This window comes from Myotis myotis, unplaced genomic scaffold, assembly GCF_014108235.1.
Source record: "Myotis myotis isolate mMyoMyo1 unplaced genomic scaffold, mMyoMyo1.p scaffold_m19_p_13, whole genome shotgun sequence".
NCBI lineage: Eukaryota > Metazoa > Chordata > Mammalia > Chiroptera > Vespertilionidae > Myotis > Myotis myotis.
In genome coordinates, this window is record NW_023416317.1 from 24,980,192 (window position 1) to 25,000,151 (window position 19,960).

General features: G+C 43.7%; 1 protein-coding gene and 1 pseudogene across 4 annotated transcripts in view; one reads left to right on the forward strand and one right to left on the reverse strand.

Moving 5' to 3' along the window:
* TMCC1 (transmembrane and coiled-coil domain family 1) overlaps positions 1–15,389 on the reverse strand; it is a 167,823-nt gene extending 152,434 nt beyond the window's left edge. For 3 of the 4 annotated variants that reach the window (XM_036332265.1, XM_036332266.1, XM_036332267.1), the window contains exon 1: positions 15,282–15,389. The gene's annotated coding sequence lies outside the window, so the exon portion shown is untranslated. The remainder of the gene's footprint in view (positions 1–15,281) is intronic. The other variant, XM_036332268.1, reaches the window with a different exon arrangement.
* An 847-nt stretch (positions 15,390–16,236) lies between these two features.
* LOC118667863 lies at positions 16,237–17,144 on the forward strand (annotated as a pseudogene).
* Positions 17,145–19,960: the final 2,816 nt, after the last annotated feature.

Sequence of the window (19,960 nt, forward strand, 5' to 3'; positions counted from 1 at the left end):
TTTACAGCAGCATTATTCACAATAGCTAGAATGTGGAAACAAGCCAAATGTCCATCAACAGATGCATGGATAAGCAAAATATGGTCTATACATACAATGTAATATTATTCAGCCTTAAAAAGGAAATGGCGAGAGAAATCAAGATGGCGGCATAGGTAAACACCGGAGTTTGCTGCCTCGAACAACCACTTCAAAAATACAACTAAAAGACAGAACGGACATCATCCAGAACCACACGAAGGCTGGCTGAGTGGAAGTTCTACAACTAGGAGGAAAGAGAAAAACATACCAAGACTCAGAGGAGGCGCAGTGCTGAAGTAAAATACTAAGGTGAGGAGTGCATGCGGAGCGGGCTGGCAGCTGAGGGCGCAGTTGTCGTTTCCAATCGGGAGGGAGTCTCAGGCTCTGAGCTCCAGTTCCGGGCGAGTCTCTAGGGACCCAGACTCATACAGGAGAAGCGGGACTGTCTGGCATCGCTCAGAACCCTAGGGCAGCTTTCTCTCCATGGGGCTTGCAGCAATTACTGGGACACTGAGAAGCAGAGCCTCTGAGGGCAAGACTGAGAGCAGCCATAATTGCTAACCCCACCCTGTTGACCCCGTGGGACCCACCCCGTCCCGCCCCACCCCACCCAAGCCCTGCAGGGAGACTTTTGCTGGATAGCCTCAGGCAAAGGCTAGCTTAGCATCTCCCTAGAGATCCAGGAGCCAGGAAGCTCAGAGGTCAGAGCGGGACCATCCAGTTCGCAGCTCCGTGGAACCATAAAAGACACACTCAGGGGGCAGACTCAGTGAGCACCAAAGCCCCATCGAAGCAAGTCTAGCCCCAGAGGGGTGTCTCCAGCACAGAAGTTCTCCCACTGCAGACACAGCTGATTCTCACAGCCAATTGGCCTGGAGGTCAATTCCTCCCAGTGATAACTACAACAATCAAGGCTTAACTACAACAAGACTGTGCACAAAGCCCACAAGGGGGTGCACCAAGAGTGTCTACCTCAGGTAATCAGGACACTTAGCACAGAAAGGCACTCTGTCGACACAGCGAAGCATAAAAAATGCCGAGACAAAGAAACAGGACACAAACGACAGAATTGGAGGAAAGCAACCTGCTGGATATAGAGTTCAAAACCACACTTTTAAGGTCTTTAAAGAACTGTCTAGAAGCCACCGATAAACTTAATAAGGCCCTCGAAAAGACTGGTGAGACCGCCAATAAATGTAGTGAGATCCTCAAGAAGACTGGTGAAACCCTCGATGTTGTGATAAAGGACCAACTAGAAATTAAGCATACACTGACTGAAATAAAGAATATTATACAGACTCCCAACAGCAGACCAGAGGATCGCAAGAATCAAGTCAAAGATTTGAAATACGAAGAAGCAAAAAACACCCAACCAGAAAAGCAAAATGAAAAAAGAATCCAAAAATACGAAGATAGTGTAAGGAGCCTCTGGGACAGCTTCAAGCATACCAACATCCGAATTATAGGGGTGCCAGAAGATGAGAGAGAGCAAGATATTGAAAACCTATTTGAAGAAATAATGACAGAAAACTTCCCCTACCTGGTGAAAGAAATAGATTTCCAAGTCCAGGAAGCGCAGAGAACCCCAAACAAAAGGAATCCAAAGAGGACCACACCAAGACACATCATAATTAAAATGCCAAGAGCAAAAGACAAAGAGAGAATCCTAAAAGCAGCAAGAGAAAGAAAATCAGTTACCTACAACGGAGTACCCATACGACTGTCAGCTGATTTCTCAACAGAAACTTTGCAGGCCAGAAGGGAGTGGCAAGAAATATTCAAAGTGATGAATACCAAGAACCTACAACCAAGACTACTTTATCCAGCAAAGCTATCATTCAGAAGTGAAGGCCAGATAAAGAGCTTCACAGATAAGAAAAAGCTAAAGGAGTTCATCACCACCAAACCAGTATTATATGAAATGCTGAAAGGTGTCCTTTAACAAGAGGAAGAAGAAGAAAAAGGTAAAGATACAAATTATGAACAACAAATACACATCTATCAACAAGTGAATCTAAAAATCAAGTGAATAAATAATCTGATGAACAGTATGAACTGGTGACTTTAATAGAATCAGGGACATAGAAAGGGAATGGACTGACTATTCTTGGGGGGGGAAAGGGTTGTGGGGTGAGGGAAGAGATTGGACAATAATCATGCACCTATGGATGAGGACAGTGGGTGGGGAGTGAGGGCGGAGGGTGGGATGGGAACTGGGTGGAGGGGAGTTATGGTGGGAAAAAAGAGTAACTAATGTAATAATCTGAACAAAAATTTAATTAAAAAAAAAAAAGGAAATGGAATATGCTACATGAATGAACCTTAACATCTATTAAGTGAAACAAGCCAGTCACTAAAAGACAAATACTGTATGATTCCACTTATATGCGATACCTAGAGGAGTCAAATTCATAGAGCCAGAAAGTGGAATGGTGATTACCAGGGGCTGGATGGCAGGGGAAATGGAAGTTATTGTTTAATAGAAATAGAATTTCAGTTCTGCAACATGCAAAGAGTTCTAAGGATAGATGGTTATGATGGCTGCACAATTATATGAATGTACTTAATACCACTGATCAGTACACTTAAAAATGGTCAAGATGATTTTATATTGTATGTTTAACAGAATTTTTATAAATCGAAAGAAAAATAAAACACAGCCAGAAGAAAACAACCACACATATGTACAGAGAGACAAAGATAAGAATGACAGCGAACTTCTCATTGGAAACAATAGGACAATAAGACAAAAAACTGAAAGAAAAATACTGTCAACTTAGAATTCTATAACCAGTAAAAATAGCTCCTATAAATCAAGACAAATTAAAGACTTCTTCAGACATACAAAAAGCTGAAAGGATTTATCACCAGCAAACCTGTTCTACACAAAATGTTAAAAGAAGTCCTTCATTCAGAAGGAAAATGTACCATGTAGAAATCTGGAACTATACGGAAAACTGATGAGCACTGAAAATGTAAACACACAAACTGTACTTGACAAGCAGATTCATTTACATTATTAAAATAAAGAAAAAAAGCACTAACAAGAATTTCCATAATACATATATCTTCCCAAATGCCTTGTCTTTTTTTTAAAATATATTTTACTGATTTTTTTACAGAGAGGAAGGGAGAGGGATAGAGGGTTAGAAACATTGATGAGAGAGAAACATCGATCAGCTGCCTCCTACACACCCGCAACTGGGGATGTGCCCGCAACCAAGGTACATGCCCTTGATCAGAATTGAACCTGGGACCCTTCAGTCCGCAGGCCAACGCTCTATCCACTGAACCAAACTGGTCAGGGCCCAAATGCCTGTCTTAAAAAAAAAAAAGAAAAAAAAAAAGAAGTACCTTACTAGAAGAGATTTCCCATCACAACATTCTTATAAATTAGAGTCAATATTATCTTTTTATAAAAAGAAATACAAAAACAAAAACAAAAAGAAAAACCAGGTATAAATTATTTGTTCAGTAACAGAGATCTTCTTGGTTCCAGCCCAGTGTTCATTACACAAACCCTTTTAAAGGGCTTGCCTACAGTAAAGTTCCTTGGGATAAAGTTTGATAGTGGTTAATATATAACATATATTTTCCGTTGCCTCCAGGGAATCCCAAAGTCACTTAGAAGTAAGCTATAAAGACAGCAAAGACAATTCCTTGCTTTCAAGAAGTCTGAAAAACATTAGGTTTCAATGGATTGGGTCAGGTTACCCCAAACTTGCAAAACAAGAAAACTTTTGCCAATTCTAAAAGGAATCTATCAAGGCAAAGGTGTTAGAGCAATAACTGCAAAACAAAGCTTCAGGGTTGGGTGCCAAAATAAGAAAACACAAATATTTAATGCTACTCTATTAGTCCAAATCTCAGAGGGAATGTGGTAAGAATAAAACCCCTATAACATCAATGATGCCAAATAGATTACAGAATGGGAATCCTGCCTACTATCCCTCTGAATACATAATACTAACATAATTCAGACACTCAGATATTCCTTAAGACCACAAGCAAATGGTATAATTCAACTTCACAGTGAAAGACTACTTGCTACTCTCACAAGGATAACTGAATGGTACACAACGTAATTCAAGATATTTCTCTAACAGAATTCTAGGGGAAGGCTACCTACTATTACCCCATCTGGATCAAAATTCTTTACTCCATAATGACAACAGGAAAATTATGTGATTTCAGTATTCACTGATGAATACTATGCCAAGACAGAGTAGCATTCTCTCAGCACTTTACCCCAAATAAGCCACTGGAGAACTTTCAACATAAAATAAAACTTTTCAAAAAGAAAATACATTCATACCCTAGCCCGTTTGACTCAGTGGATAGCACATCGGCTTTCGGACTGAAGGGTCCCAGGTTCCATTCGGTGAAGGGCACGTAACTCAGTTGCAGGCTCCCGACCCTGGCCAGGGCATGTGCATGAAGCAACTAATCAATGTGTTTCTCTCACACTGATGTTTCTCTTTGTCTTTCCCTCTCTCTAAAAAAATCAATGAAAAAATATCCTTGGTGAGGATTTTTTAAAAAAGAAAATACAAGAGCATTTTAAAACATATGCTCAACAAAAACCGATACACCAGCCCGGTCAGGGTGGCTCAGTGGTTGAACATCAATCAATCGAACCATAGTTCAATTCTGGTCAGGGCACATGCCCCAGTTGCGGGCTCGATCTCCAGTGGGGGGGGGGGGGGGGGGTGCAGAAGGCAGCCAATTAATGATTCTCTCTTATCACTGATGTTTCTATCCCGCTCTCCCTCTCCCTTCTTCTCTTTGAAATCAATAAAAAACATATTTTTTAAAAACTGTTAGGCGAATGTTCATAGCAGCATTATTCATAATAGCCAAAAAGTGAAAACAATTCAAATGTCCATCAACTGAAGAATGTATAAACAAACAAAATGTGGTGTAACTACACAATGGGTTATTATTCACCCATAAGAAAGGAATTAAGTACTGAAACATGCTACAACATGGAGGAACCTTAAAAATATTATGTAAAAGAAGCCAGAAACAAAGACCATATATTATGTCTCTCCATTTAAATGAAATGTCCAGAATAGGTAAATTCATAGAACAAAAATCAGACTAGGAATTGCTAGGGTTTCTTTTAGGAGTGATGAAAATGTTCTGCAATTAGATGGTGGTAGTGGTTGCACAAGACTGTGAATGAGCTAAAAGCCTCTGAACTGTATATTTCAAAGAATTTTGTGTTATGTGAATTTTACCTCAATACAAAAAGATATGTTTCCAAGTGTTAGTTATCTAATACCTGTATCTCCTACTACTTAAAAAATGCTGTATTCATTAAAATCATTCAAAAATACTTTTGAAAATTTAATATTCTGGGCCCTGGCCAGCTAGATCAGTTGGTTAGAACATCACCCTGATATACCAAGGTTGTGGGTTTGATCCCCGGTCAGGACACACACATACAAGAAATAACCAGTGGCCCTGGCTGATATGGCCTAGTGATTAGACCATTGGCCTGTGCACCGAAGGGTCTCGGGTTTGATTCCTAGCCAAGGGCATATATCTGGATGGCAGGTTTGATCCCTGGCCCCAATTGGGGCACGTACGGAAGGCAACCAATTGATGTCTCGCTCTCATATTGATGTCTCTCTCTCTTTCTCTCTATCTCCCTCTCTGTTTCCCTCCCTTCCACTATTTAAAAAATAAAATCAAAGGAAAAAATATTAACAACAAAAAAAGAAACAGTGAATACATGAATAAGTGGAACAACAAAGTGATGTTTCTCTCTCTTCCTCTCTCTCTCTAAAATCAATAAATTTAAAAATAATATAAAATTTGATATTGTGGAAAAGGCAATACTATATAGATGGTAAACAGATCAGTGGTTGCCAAGGGCTGGCATGGGGGGAGTTAAATAGGTGAGGCACAAACTTTTTAGAGCAGTGAAACTATTCCATATGATACTGTAATGGTGAATATATTAAAAGTTTGTATCCCTGGTTGGTGTGGCTCAGTTGGTTGAGAGTTGTCCTGTACACCAAAAGGTTGCTGGTTCGATTCCTGGTCAGGGCACATGCTCAGGTTGCCAGCTCGATCCCCAGTAGGGGGCCTGCAGAAGACAGCCAATTGATGTTTCTCTCTCTTCCTCTCTCTCCCTAAAAAATCAATAAAAATATTTTTTAAACAAAGTTTGTCAAAACCCATATAATTTTAAAGCACAAAGAATAAACAATGTATGCAAAATTTTAAATAATAATTTAAGAAGTAAAGGGATCTCCGCAAAGAATGCAGAATGTGATGAAACAATCTAAATGTACTGCAAATGTGACACAACCTCACAAAGGAGGTGGAAGAATATAGTGCCAACCTAGGAAATGAGCAGTCTATAAGACTAAAGCAAAAAAGAAGGATCCACAAGCACTGTACTCTCGTTAATATAGTTGTTTCCCACAGGGGCACATACTAACCACTCTAAAACCATGTATATGATCTATAGTGGAATTTAAGAATTAAGCAAATGAATGGCCAAATTTCTTGCTGGTAAAATGGAGGATGCTAGAATGATCAATGTGTTAAGGAATTAGAATTGGACACATCAGTATGAATTCATGTTTAGCTTACTATAGAGACAAATGGTTACATACAGAACTATTTATAGATATATGTGTACACATAGGTTAATATATACACATATATCTCTTTGCTAACTCATTCAGAGGGCCTAGAAGCAACAATACTCTAGTTGCAAATAGCACACTTAGCACCCAGACCATAGTTTCTGATACCATCCTATACAATAAAAGAGAAACATGTAAATTAGCCACCCCTCTGCTATGCTCAAGCTACGCTCAAGCCACGCCCACCAGCCAATCCGAGTGACTATGCAAATTATCTGACAAAGATGGAAGTTAATTTGCATATGCAGGTGTCAAGCACCCCAGAAGGCAACGGCGGCCGCAGCACTAAAATGAAACAAATCAAGATCCTGTTCCTACATTAGATGTGATGATGTATCCTATTCTTTTTCCACATGGTGAAAAAGGCTGGAGAACAGATATTGCATTAAGACTCAGAGACAACAGTGTGATCAACAATAATACTAGGCAAAATGTAAGGACATGAGTCACACAAATGCAGTATATGGATTTCATCTCTCTGTGCAGGACACATTCAATCCTATTTTAAATGCAGGAAAATTAACTCAACAATTTATCGTGGATTCGTATTCAAAAATGGAGGCCAATCAGATAAATTTCATCAAAGCAAACCAATCTAAGTTGAGACTTGAAAAATATATTTGGTTTGATGGATTATCTCAACTCTAGATCTGAAAAGGACAATGTGCTAATTGGTAAAATGATAATACTTCCATCATCTTCTGAGGGTAGTCCCAGAAATATGCAGCAGTGATATCAGGATGCTATGGCAACTGTAACAAAGTATGGCAAGCCCGATTTATTCATAACCATGACATGCAACCCCAAATGGGCAGATATTGCAAACAATTTACAACGCTGGCAAAAAGTTGAAAACAGACCTGACTTGGTAGCCAGAGTTTTTAATATTAGGCTGAATGCTCTTTTAAATGATATCTGTAAATTCCATTTATTTGGCAAACGCGGACTGCCTCATGCTCACATATTATTGATATTAGATAGTTAGTCCAAATTACGTTCCTCTAATTAATTCCCTTTCAATGTGCACGAATTTCGTGCACCAAGCTACTAGTTTCCAATAAAAGGAACTAGGCTCCTTGAAAAAATGATCAATTATAGGATTAGAGCATGATATATAAAGGATGAGCTTGAAACATTTTATGTTGTCAGAAAAGTGCTCACATACTATCATAAGAGTATGTCAAAGGAAAGACAGACAGGAGCCAACTGGAAAAGCTCCCAAAAACCAAAGCTGGAACAATTTGAGCAAAGAAATTTATATAGATACTAGAGTCCCAGTGCATGAAAATTCATGCACTGGAGGGGGGGGTGGGTTCCTCAGCCCAGCCTGCCCCCTCTCACAGTCCTGGAGCCCTCAGGGGCGGGAGGCGACCTGGCGATCAGGGGAAGGCGACACCCCCATCACACCTCTGCTGCTGCCACTGTCGGCAGTGCAAGCCTTGGCCGGCTCTGGTTGCCTGAGCCTCGAGCGGCCCTGGGCAGCTGGGGGCGGGTCCAGCCGCACTGCGTGCCTGCCACCCCCGGCGAGGCTGAAAGGACTGGGGAACTCCGGCGGGGCTGAGGGGACTGGGCGCCACCATCTTGTGGCTATGGGCACCACCATCTCTGTGACAGTGTGATGGTCAATTTGCATATTCTGTCTTTATTAGATAGGATTCCATTTTTTTTTAATATATATTTTATTGATTTTTTACAGAGAGGAAGGGAGAGGGATAGAGAGTTAGAAACATCAATGAGAGAGAAACATCAATCAGCTGCCTCCTGCACACTCCCCACTGGGTATGTGCCCACAACCAAGGTATATGCCCTTGACCGGAATTGAACCTGGGACCCTTGGGTCTGCAGGCTGACACTCTATCCACTGAGCCAAACCAGTCAGGGCAGGATTCCATTCTTAAGGAGGTGAAGCATAACTCATCACTCATTAAGTGTGGGCTATGCATAATGACTTTCTTCTAGAGCAAGGGTCCTCAAACTGCGTCCCGCCAAAAACATTTATCCGGCCTGCCGGGTGTTTTTACTGCCGCTGTGTGCATAGAAATTTGTTCATAGTTTTTTTTTTTAAACTATAGTCCGGCTCTCTAACGGTCTGAGGGACAGTGAACTGGCCCCCTGTTTAAAAAGTTTGAGGACCCCTGTTCTAGAGTACAGAAAGGGAAGAACAAAAGGGTAACATTACAGTGAAGAAAACAAGGATTACCTCAACCTAGGTCAGGGGTGGGCAACCTTTTTGTGAGTGCATGCCAAGACTCAAAATTCTTCTGCGTGCCCACCCTAATTTTTTGAGAACATGTTATGCCTACTTGATATCTCTTAAGGTGTACGTATGTGAAGAACCTTGAAGAAATAATAAAATTCATTCGAGCCACAAAAACACAGTAAATGATGATGAAAAGCACATTTATTTTTTAATGAATACATGTACACTGATAGTCCGACAGAAAACTTTTATGACTCTGTTTGATATAATCAGTGGGAATTTTGCTGCTGCATCACTGATGACAGAGATTTTACATCAGGTTTATATTTCGTGACCTTCAGAGATGCACGAGCTACTACTTTCATCCATCAGGCTACTCCTATTACGAGACTTAACAAAATTCATCACTGAGAACAAAGATTCACAAGCGTATGTGGATGAAAACATGGAGAGTAACGCTGTTGCAAAGTTTTTTAAACAGAAAAAATTTTCTGGAATGGCATTCCAAGTCCTCAATAGTTCATTTTCGACACTTCTCTCTGGTACTCTTATCTCTAATCGCTTTTTTTCAATGCTTTCCAAGTCAACTCTAAGGTCAATAAATTTCTGCTTCCAAACTGAGCTACTCTGAAATTCAATCAACTGCATTTCAAAGTCAGCCATGTCTATGGTCTTTAAGATAACCTGTTATGTAAAATTATTTATTTATCTAAGATGCACCTACACTGAATTTATCTGAAAAATAAAAAAGTCAATATTAAGAAAAAAACTGTAAATGGAAGATTATGAGAGGGTTTCGTGTGCCAGCAAAAGTTACTGGCGTGCTATGTTTGGCACGCATGCCAGGGGTTGCCCACCCCTGACCTAGGTGATCAAGGTTAACATTAACACTGATAAGTCGTATTAATAATATGTACTCGTGATATGTGATAAGAATGACACTTTAACTCTGTGGTCTTCCTTTCTAAATCCCATTATATCAATCTACCCCATAGAAAAACATCAGACAAATCCCAATTGAAGGACATCGTACAAAAATGCCTGATCAGTTATTTTCAAAATTACCAATGCCATTAAAATCAAGGAAAGTCAGGCCTGGCCAGCGTGGCTCAGTGGTTGAGCATCAACATAAGAACCAGGAGATCACTGTTTGATTCCCGGTCAGGGCACATGCTGGGTTGCGGGCTCGAGCCCCAGTGAGGGGCACGTAGGAGGCAGCCGATCAATGATTGTCTCTCATCATTGATGTTACTCTCTCTCTCTCCCTCTCCCTTCCTCTCTGAAATCAATAATAATGTGTGTTTTTATAAATCAGCCCTAGCTGGTTTGGCTCAGTGGATAGAGCGTCGACCTTTAGACTGAAGGGTCCCGGGTTTGATTCTGGTCAAGGGCACATGCCAGGGTTGGGGGCTTGATCCCCAGTAGGAGGCGTGCATAAAGCAGCCGATCAATGATTCTCTCTCATCATTGATGTTTCTATCTCTCTCTCCCTCTCCCTTCCTCTTGAAAACAATAAAAATATATTTTAAAAAGAAAAAAAAAGGAAAGATCAATGGGGAAAAAAATATCCTTGGGTGAGAATTAACAAAACAAAGAAAAAGAAATGAGCCCTGAGTAAAGTGAAGACTTAAGATACATAATAGCAGTGTTCAAATATTTGAAGGGTCATGTAGCAGAACTGAGAGATCCTATACCCATTTAACTTACTAGCTGACCTCTGGTAAAATGTGACCAACACTCTAGTCTAGGACATAGAGAGTGACAGATGTTCAGTAGAGCCACAACAGGAAATGCCTATTTCGAAAGACAGGAAGCAGGTGGCCTCGTTCTTCTCTACAACTTTTCAAAGGACAGTGAGAATATGAGCCCAATGAAGCAAAAATTTAGATTCAAATCCTACATTTATTAACCATGTGCCAGGTGCTTCCTCACATATTATCTCATTTAATATTCATAATATATCTATAAACATAAATGTAATAAAGGCTTAATGTAAAAATACAATAAAATAAACCCTGCAAGGAAGCAGGAACACATTAAAATTATCTACCCTCCCCCACTCTGATAGGGATTTGACAGCTGTTTTAAAAAGCAAAAATGTTTGAAGGCCTACATATCTATATAATAATTTATTTCCTCTTGCTCCTTCCTGCAGTCAAGCTCAGTGGCTCTCAGTCTGTAGCATGCATAAGAATGACATACAATTATATACAGTATACAAAAACATGCACACTATACAATGTAAGGAATTTTCAACTATAGCTTTCATCTTATGTGATTTTTGTCTCATGCAGTGACATTAGAACGGAATCCTGGGAATGAGGTACAATCCCAGTGCAGGCTTACTCAATGTAAGGCAGCACCATGGAAAGGAGGGGAAGGATGAATCCTATTACAACATGAAGAACACTCTAACAGTTAGAGCCATCTGAAAATGGCATAGGCTACCTCAATATAATGAATTTTCTGTCATAAAAGGTGTTCAAACAGGCTAAAAAATCACTGAGAACATTTTAGGAAAGCAATTGGGTATGAAGTTAAGATTTAAGATCTCTTCCAAGTCTTAGATTCTATAACGTGTGGACTTTAAAAATCTGACAGGAAGAGAACAACTTAGTTAAGAACAACACAATGAAAAAAGACACAAAGGCAAGAATGACATGGTATGTGGAGAACTTCAATGCAGGGGAACATAGGAGAAGCTCATTTACACCTGCAGATCTTTGCACTTTCTGTTTCATCTGCTAGGAGAACTCTTGCATCAAATATCTTCACCTTAGTGAGGAGAAAACTTTTTCTTTCTTTTTTAAAAATATATATTTTTATTGATTTCAGAGAGAAGAGGGAGAGAGAAACATCGATGGGAGGAACATCAATTGGTTGATTCCTGTACGAACCCCAACCAGGGATCAAACCCACAAACTGGGTATGTTGCCTTGACCAGAAATCAAACTGGCGACCTTTCAGTGCACAGGACAACACTCAACCAACTGAGCCACACTGGCCAGGGCAGGAAACTTTTTCTACAAAGGGTCAGATTACAGCCCACATGCCAAATCCAGTTTGCCCCAAGATTTTGTATGGCCTATGAGGTAAGCATGTTTTTTACATTTTTAAATGGTTGAAAAAAAATCAAAAGGAATATTTTGTGACATGGGAAAATTATATGAAATTCAAATTTCAGTGTCCCAAGTTTAAGTAGGACAGACAAGTTTGTCTATGTACTGCCTGTGACCATTTCTACACTAAAATAACAGAGTTGAGTAGCTACAACAGAGACCATATAGCCCATAAATATTTACTTTCTGGCCCTTTACAGAAAAAGTTTGCTAATCGCTGATTTTTAGCATTATCTGAAATTATCTTGTCTATTTGCTTATTGTAATCCTCATTCTGACATACACAGAATAAAGCTCAATGAGGGCAGGACATTGTCTGCTTTGATACCTCACTGTAGCCCAGTCCTTAGAAGAAATCCTGGAACAAATTAAGAGCTCAGTAAGTATTTTATGATTAATGAGCGATACATAAATGCCACATCGAGTTTAAACTTAAGTCCTCAGCCAGGACAGGTTTTGTACATGGAAGACAGGCATAAAAAACTCTTACATAAAAGGAGAAATATTCTTGTACAAAGCAACTTAGAGCAGTGGTCAGCAAACTGCGCACGAGCCACATGCGGCTCTTTGGCCCCTTAAGTGTGGCCACAAAGTTTCAATCACACTGTACGTGCACGCCTGCACGTGGTATTTTGTGGAAAAGCCACACTCAAAGGGCCGCAGTTTGCCGACCACTGGCTTAGAGTAATGGTGGTCACCAACTCCTCCAGATCACTGGGTTCTTCATCAAACTGTAGTTTGTGTGTGTGTGCTCATAAAAGATTCTCTCTACTACTTCAAAGTGTCACAACGTTCTGTCAGCTGACTGTACTTCCGTTTATCTTAAGATGAAAATACTGAGAAGTCTCATTTCAGACACATAGTACAGGGTACCCATACCAGGCCAAATCTTAATAAATGTTCATAATTATAACAGATCTAGATTACGTACTAATGAATTTTTAAGATCTAAAATTTTGCTATGCTGCTGATCAGCAATCTACTCTGTAAACAGCTGAAAACTCTTTAGAAATTAAAAGGTTACCACCCACAGACCAGAAGCAGCTTTTTAATCTTTCCATACTAGCCAGAGAGTGGGTGTGTGATTTCAAAAAAATACAAGCTAACTCTGTTGGTAGAGGACAAGATATTGTTAAGCTAAAATCATAACTATAGGCATCTTTTGTTACATGACACTAGTAAAACTACCACCTACTCACAAAGTTTCACTTTTTTAAATTTTATTTTTCAATTACAGTTGACATTCAATATTATTTTATACTAGAGGCCCGGTGCACGAATTTATGCACCAGTGAGGGGTCCCTCAGCATGGCCTGCAGGAATCGGGCCAAAACCGCTCTACAACATCCCCCGAGGGGTCCCAGATTGCAAGAGGGCACAGGCCAGGCCAAGGGACCCCACTGGTGCACGCTTGGGGCCAGGGAGGGATGTGGGAGGTTGGCCAGCCGGGGAGGGACCGCGAGGGCTCCAGGGCGTGTCCAGCCTGTCTGGCTCAGTCCCAGTCGGCCAGACCCCAGCAGCAAGCTAGCCTACCAGTCGGAGCGTCAGCCCCCTGGTGGTCAGTGCACGTCATAGTGAGCAGTTGAGCGGCCTGAGCATATCATTAGCATATTACGCTTTGATTGGTTGAACAGACAACCAGACACTTAGCATATTAGGCCTTTATTATATAGGTTTAGTTCCAGGTATACAAGCATAGTAGTTCGACAATTATATAATTTACACAGTGATCCCCTGATAATTCAATTATCCACCTGACACCATAGTTATTACAACAGTATTGATTATATTCCCTACGCTGAACTTTACTCCCCTGTAACTATTTCGTAATTACCAATTTGTACTTCTTATCCCTTCACCTTTTTCACCCAGTGGAGTCTCACTCTTCTAATATACAGTGGAAAACTGTATCTACCCCCTGAAGGAATCTTGTCTGTAACATCTAACATTTTCATAAGGTTCTTTCCTCCAGTCTTTGTAACAATGTCTATACACGGGTACTTCAAAGACAAGGATTTAGTTAACCAATCACTTCCAAATTTTAAAATACTGGTCAGAAAGCATAAATAAATCAAAGTTGCATTTTATTTTAAAGCAGCTACCTGCTTTTTAAGCCCTGGGTGACTTTTTTTTTTTTTAATAATTAACTAATTTAGGAATTCAGACCTTTTCATAGAGATGCTTATGGTACAGGTACCTCTTTTGACTTGAGAGCATCCATTTTGGATTAGTGTCTATGTGTTCACCTTCCTTTCCTCTATGACAGTGGTTCTCAACCTTGGCTGCACATTAGAATCACCTGGGAATCTTTTTAAAATTCTGACTTCTGGGCCCAGATGTGCAGCCAAGGTTGAGAACCACTGCTCTATGACAAGTCAGGTTGAAAAGGCAGCCTACAAAAGCACTGGGTGAGGATCTACCAAGACTACTGTGCAAGGTGTCGCCAAAAAAAGGGGGGCGGGGGGCGATTGGCCAACAACTCAAGGGGGCTGGGCTGCTTCAAGAAACTCTGCTGCAGACTCACCGGGGCATCCTCTCCATCAATGTTGCTAAGGAATGAACCAAACCGCTGGAAAAGCTTTGCTAAGGCTGAAAAGGGGATGGAATCGAGGGGGGGAGGGTCGCAAGCTGTAAACGGGTTTCCGGCCCTTCGGGGGAAGACACGCCCATTTTCCTTTCCAAAGGGGCTAATAACAAGCACTCCGAACCCGGACAGCCCGGCTGCCCACCGGGCACTACCTCTGCTCCCGATCCCAGGACAGCAGGTTCCCTCCTCCCCTGAAACGACAAGTTCGAAAGCAAAACAAAAGGTGCAGAACTGGTTTCAGGTGGCAACGGCTGAGCCCTAGTGGCCAACTTCTGGGGACGCCAGGGCGAGCGAGGGCTCACAGGACCTCAGACCCCCCCGACCAGAGCTAAGCTCCCACACAGTCCCTCGGGCCTCGGCCCGACTCCACACGCCCCTCCCTTCCCCCAGCCCCGGAGATGGGCGCTGGGAAGGGGGCGAGACGAGGGGGGCGAGAGAAATCCGGGGTCAAAATGACAGAGGGGCCAGCCGGGAAGGCAGGCCAGGCGGGACGCTGGGGGTCAGTCCTAGGCCCGGCTTCAGCCCCGAACGGGGGCGACCGAGGGTCCGAGGCGCGCCAGGCCGTGAGGGGAGGCCTGGCCCGCGCCGGCAGCGCCGCCAGGCCACGCTTCCCGGACTCCTCTCACCCGGCGCCAAGTGGCCGTGAGGGGTCGCGGCCGCCACCACAGTCCGGGGCGGGGGCGCTCACTCACCGGCAGGGAGGGGAGGAACAGCCGGCGTCTCCGCCAGCCCGGTCGCTCGAGTTCAGGTACCGGCTCCTGCCGCTGCGGCCGCCGCGCCCGGTCCATCCCCCCCCAGCCAACCCCCCTCCCGACCCTCCCCCCACGCCGCCTCAGCCGCTCAGCCGCCGCAGCCGCCGCTGCAGCCGCCACCGCCGCTTCAGTCCCTGCGCGGGAGCGCGAGGCGGCTCGAGTAGGCGAGAGCGCGTGCGCCCGGCGACGCCGCCCACAACCTCCGCCCCCGGCCGCGCGGCGCACGCGCGAGGCAGCGGCGGGCGCGCGCACGCAGCAGGGGGTGGGAACAGCGTCCCCCTCCCCGCGTGGCCCCGCCCCCCGGCCGCGCGCCCACCCACGCGCTCGCCGGGGAGTGAAGCTGGGTTGCTGCAGGTGGACCCCTCCCGGCCAGAGCTCCAGGAACCGAGCTCCTCCAGTTCGGCCCCTCTTTCGGGGGGGGGAGAGGGCCCGAATCAATGCAGATTTGAGCGGATTTCTGGCCGCCTCTCTGAATCACACACCTGTTCGTTCTTCCTACCTGGAATTGAAACGCCTTCTTCCTTCTCCGATCTGGCAGGTTTTCGTCTGCTGCTAGGAAAAGGGCAAAGGCCGTTACTGCTTCACGTCTGGCATTACCACGGAAGGGACCACAAGCAGCCATCAGCCTACCCTTTACTATTGCATTTCCCTAATTCATTTATTCATTCGTCACTTATGTATTGAGTCTTCCTCCCTGTGCTAGGCCCTGTTCCGAGTTGCTGCGAGTACAATGTGAGGATCAAACAGAATTCCTGATCTCAGGAAGTTAGATCTGGTGGAGAAAGAAAACGTTAAAGAAATAATCAGCCCACCAGTCGGGAGAGCAGTGCCTGTGAGCAGTTCTGGACCTCAAGCTCTTCTCACAGAGGAAGGGACAGAACAGACAGCAGACACCATGGAGTCCCCTTCAGCCCCTGCTCACAGAGGGTGCATCCCCAGGCAGGGGCTCCTACTGGCCAGTCTCACTCTTAGTCTTCTAGAGTCTGCCCACCACTGCCCAACTCACTGTTGAATCAATGCCCGTCCAATGCTGCTGAAGGGAAGGATGTGTTTCTTGTCCACAATCTGCCTGGGAATCTAGCAAGCTATATCTGGTACATAGGAGAACGTATAGACAGCAACCTTCTAATTGTATCCGATGTAATAGACACTCAAAAAATTACCCCCAGGCCTGCAAACAACAATCAAGAGACAATGTACCCCAATAGGTCCCTGCTGTTCCAGAAAGTCACCCTGAAGGACATAGGATACTACACCCTACATGCCCTAGAGAAAGATTTTTGGTGCAAACAAGTAACTGGACAACTCCATGTATACCAGCCAGTGGGAAAGCCCTCCATCCAAGCCAGCAGTGCCACAGTCACAGCACAAGGACACCGTGGTCCTGACTTGTCTCACAGATGACACTGGGATCTTCATCCGGTGGCTCTTCAAGAGCCAGAGTCTCCTGCTCACGGACAGAATGAAGCTGTCCCAGGGCAACAGCATCCTCACCATAGACCCCGTCAGGAGGGAGGATGCTGGGGATTTTCAGTGTGAGGTCTTCAACCCTATCAGTTCCAGCAAAAGTGACCCTCTCAGGCTGGACATACAATATGATTCAACACGACAAAGTCCTGGCCTCTCAGATAAGGCTATTGCCGGCATTGTGATTGGAGTCCTGGCTGCTGTAGCTCTAATAGCAGCCCTGGTGTACTTTCTGTATGTCAGAAAGACTGGAGCGGCAAGTGATCTCACGTAGCACAAACCCTCAGCCAGCCTCCAACCACAGCTCGGGCCACTCTGACAACTCACCTAACAAGATCCCTGAAGTTACATATTCTTTGCTGAACTTCAGTGCCCAAGAATCAAAGAAACCAAAGTCAGCCTCCCCATCCCCATTAGCCACAGAACCAGTTTATTCAGAAGTAATAAAGAAGTAATGCAACCAGCCCTGCTCACTACACTGCTGACTGATTCCAAGCTTCTCATTTCCATCACTAGCAGACCCCTTTGCCCTCAGGGAAAAGGAAAAAAATAGAAAGCTGATGAAAATCCACCCCCTCACTCTGTCATGAGGCACCTCCATGCTCCTGGTCACAGCCCCTCCCTTCAGTATCAACAGATGAAAGGGAGTCTGTAGGAAGCTCAACCTTCCTTTTCATTGACATTTGGCTCATTAAATTAGTACTAGAACCAACAAACTCTAGAGATAGTTCTTTAAAAAGCAAACTTCTGGCAGAATTATTAAGAAAAAAAATGGCCGAAACCGGTTTGGCTCAGTGGATAGAGCGTCAGCCTGCGGACTGAAAGGTCCCAGGTTCGATTCCGGTCAAGGGCATGTACCTGGGTTGCGGGCACATCCCCGGTGGGGGATGTGCAGGAGGCGGCTGGTCGATGTTTCTCTCTCATCGATGTTTCTGACTCTCTATCTCTCTCCCTTCCTCTCTGTAAAAAATCAATAAAATATATTAAAAAAAAAGAAAAAGAAAAAGAAAAAAAAAAAAAAAAAAAAAATGAAGCCCAGCTGGCGTGGCTCAGTGGTTGAGCATTGACCTATAAACCAGGAGGTTACAGTTCGATTCCTGGTCAGGGCACTGCTCACAGCCAATCAATGATTCTCTCTCATCACTGATGTTTCTATCTCTCCCGCTCCCTTCCTCTTTGAAATCAATAAAAATATATTTTTTTAAAGCCCTAGCTGGTTTCGCTCAGTGGATAGAGCATCGGCCTATGGACTGAAAAGTCCCAGGTTCGATTCTGGTCAAGGGCACATGCCCGGGGTTGTGAGCTCAATCCCCAGTGGGAGACTTGCAGGAGGCAGCCGATCCATGATTCTCTCTCAACATGGATGTTTCTATCTCTCTCTCCCTCTTCCTTCCTCTCTGAAATCAATAAAAATATATTTTTAAAAAGAGAGAGTGGGCACAATAAGCAATATTAAGAGTGAAAAGGAAACGATGACAGCAGGCAATAGGAGGACGTTAGGACATCCTTATTGCAAATATATGAAAAATTACATTAAAAGGAGTAAATACCTAGGAAAATAAAATGAAACCAGAACTGAGTCAAAAAGAAAGAAAAGTATGAGTAGCCCTATCCTAAGCCTACTATGCAAATTGACCAAACGAAAAAACAGTTGCTATGATGCACACTGACCACCAGGGGGCAAATGCTCAATGCAGGAGCTGCCCACAGCCCACAGGCCCCAGGCCAGCCAAGGTGGGTGGCAGTGCCCCCCCCCCCCCTCGATCCCCCTGCCGGTCACCCCCCAGAGGGAGGCAACTGGCAGCAGCAGTGGGGGGTGGGGCAGGCGAGCAGGCAGTGCCAGGCTGGCCAAGGCGGGTGCCAGCAGGCCCCCCCCACCCTGACCGCCCCGCCAGTTGCCCCACAGAATAGCCCTGATCACAGGCCAGGCCTAGGGACACTACCCATGCAAAAATTTCGTGCACTGGGTCTCTAGTTAACCAATAAAGAAACTGAATTGGTATTTTTATTCCTTCCAGTAAAAGATACATATAATCTAGATTATTTGGCAGGGAGTTTTCCAAACATTCAAGGAACAGTGAATTCTAATCTTACATGTGCTCTTACAGAAAATAGAAGAGAGAGAATACTTCCCCAGCTCTTATTGTGTGGCTTATTACCTTGACCACCAAATCAGAAGAAACTTGCTAGACATGAGCACAACAAGGACAATGGACCAGGTACAGAAACTCACCAGGGCAGAAAGCTCCAGATGACTAGCAAGGGACAAAATTGAGAAAACACGAACCTATCTTCCCCTAGCACAGTGGTCGGCAAACTCATTAGTCAACAGAGCAAAATATCAACAGTACAACGATTGAAATTTCTTTTGAGAGCCAAATTTTTTAAACTTTAACTATATAGGTAGATACATTGTTATTAACTTAATTAGGGTACTCCTAAGGCTTAGGAAGAGCCACACTCAAGGGGCCAAAGAGCCACATGTGGCTCAAGAGCCGCAGTTTGCCAACCACGGCCCTAGCATATCACTGGTCATGTGGTTTGGTTTAGACCTCCTGACCTTTTCCTCTCTAAAGATAACATCTAGGCTTCAATTGTAGTTCAACTCCAGGCCCAGAAAAGCAGAAAAACCAGACAAGTAACACAGTGGCTGCCTCAGTATCTATTACATTGACTAATGGCACCAACCAGTCAGTGGAGACCATGACCCTAAATGAGCACACCTGGAAAGCTGATGAATATTCTATTAAGACCCTCCCCTGAGAACTCCCCTAAGATTTCCACCTGCACAAAAGAGATAAATATGCTCAAGACAAAGAATCCAGTGTGTGCTCTCCCTCCAAGGAGCATACCTTTGCCATTCCCCCACAGGCACATATCCCCCAACCTCGAAGGGACCCCATGAGACTTTCAACCAGGGGAACAATGGGCAGCAGCAGCTTGTCCCGGGCTAACCCCCTGAACTTGTCTCCAAGGTCCCCTTTTCTCTGACTTCTCAGTGAGTCAAAGCAGTCCAGCCTAGGTTTCTCTGTTGCTTCTTCTATGCCCTTCCTTGTCTCACAGTCCTAAGTACATTTTTGCTGCCATCATGGGCATAATACCCTTTTGCTCAATGTGTGTAGCCCTTCTCTTTGGATAGCCCCATCTCCCAT